Here is a 1987-nt window from a genome sequence, read left to right on the forward strand (position 1 = left end):
TTGGGAACACAAAGTCTCATGGTGTCCTATGTCCATCTGCCTGTTTATGAAGGAGAAGAATTCAAATGGAAGATGCTCAGTGAAGGCAGCAGGAGGAAGGGAGAGGGATACCATAGTTGAAGCTTCAGAGGCATCATCACCCTACACAGAGAACAGGAACCCCAATGATGGAGGGAGATGCTCTCTAGCCATGTATTTATCTAAGGACCTTGCACTGAGATATTCTCAAACTTCCCTGAAATGGTGTTTTGGGGGTGCACCTCCTACCCAGCCCATAGGAATCGATTGGGGATTCCAGGCAGAAGGACATATTGCCCCATTGATCAAGACGTGGTAGCCAGAAAGTCAGAGAGAGAGAGAGAGATGGGAGCAAGCTCTGAGTGCCAAGACAGAGGCAACAGGACTGAGACAAGCCCCCACAAAGGAAAAGTCCAGAATCAGGCAATAGTTGAGGACAGGGCTTGCCTTCATGATTCCAATGAAGACTGGCATAAATACACCCACTGCTTCTGTGTCACCATCATACCTGGAAGTTTCTTTCCGATTTCCTTTCAAAAAATATCCTACTACATTGACTACAGTTCCAGTGGTGTAATGTATCTCCCCTCATCCTTAGACTGGCAATACTCATGGACTCAGAACATAGGATACTCAGCCAGGGCATCAAACCCAGTCATCTGAAGTTGTGCACGTGGAAGGACAGATGCTCTCTTATGTGCCCCAAGGGGGACTCCACTGAAAGCCACAGAGCTCAGTAGATCCTGAGGGGTGCTCAGCATGGGAAAGAATTGACAGAAACACATCTTCCATTCAGAGGACACTGTAGAAAATATATGGATGGATTCATCTTGTCCATTCCTAGATTACTGAGGTAACTGCTAACTGACTACTTTGCTAGATAAATAGGTCCCTCTTGCAAAGTTTGTAGGGCTGTATGCAGCTTCATGCATGTGGGCACCAAGGACACAGAAATTGGCATGGGCAACAGAGCATAGTCAGGTGAACAGGCTCTGCTGATGATAGCAGGACCAGCCCAGATTCACATCATCACTGCTTCTACAACAAAGGCAGCTCTGAGCAGACACACAGGGCTGGCCCAGACTCAGGAGCATCTTCTACACTCAATTCATGAGGGGTAAGCTTATTCTACACTCTTTCAGAAGAAGGAATAAAATAAATCAGAGAGATACCTAAACCATTTGGACTAATGATCTGTGAGAAAAAATAAAGAGCAAGGGATAAGAGTACTAAGGAATCCCCTAAGTAAGAGAGACCTGGAAAACCAGGAGGTTTCCCAGTGGTTAAGAATCCACTTCCAATGCAGGGGATGCTGGTTTGATCCCTGGTTGTGGGATGCCACATGCTGTGGGGCACTTAAAACCTGTGTGCCACAACTAGAGTGAAGCCTGCACACTGCAATGAAAGTTCCCATAAACTGCCACAACTAAGACCAAACAGAGCTGAAAATAAATAACTAAATAGATATTTTAAAAGGAGAGAGAGAGAGAGTGCTTGCTTCAGCCACACATATACTAAAACTGCAACAACACAGAGAAACTTAGCATGGCCCTTGAACAAGGATGACAAACAAATTTGTGAAGCATTCCATATTTTTTATGCATAAAATAGACATCTAGCAGGAAGCTACTGTATAGCACAGGGAGCCCAGCCTGGCACTCTCTGATGACCTAGAGAGGTGGAATTGGTGATGGTGGCGGGAAGTTCAAGAGGTAGGAAATATATATGTGTGTGTGTGTGTGTGTGTGTGTGTGTGTGTGTAGGCAAGAATACTGGAGTGGATTGCCATGCCCTTCTCCAGATGCAATTGTATATATGTATATGTATATATGTATATGTATATATATGTATACACACACACATATATATAACTAATGAAGTGTAAAACTATATATGTATTTAAGTTTATTTTATTCTAATGCAAACATAGCCTAGTATTACAAATATATATAATAAACTGCATAAATAC

General features: G+C 43.4%; 1 non-coding gene across 1 annotated transcript; it reads left to right on the forward strand.

Moving 5' to 3' along the window:
* Positions 1-1510: 1510 nt before the first annotated feature.
* On the forward strand, positions 1511-1615 carry LOC139030069 (U6 spliceosomal RNA). The gene has a single exon (XR_011482388.1). It is a non-coding gene; the product is annotated as a U6 spliceosomal RNA (small nuclear RNA).
* The last annotated feature ends 372 nt before the right edge of the window (positions 1616-1987 follow it).

Source organism: Odocoileus virginianus, chromosome 20 (genome assembly GCF_023699985.2).
Source record: "Odocoileus virginianus isolate 20LAN1187 ecotype Illinois chromosome 20, Ovbor_1.2, whole genome shotgun sequence".
Lineage (NCBI taxonomy): Eukaryota > Metazoa > Chordata > Mammalia > Artiodactyla > Cervidae > Odocoileus > Odocoileus virginianus.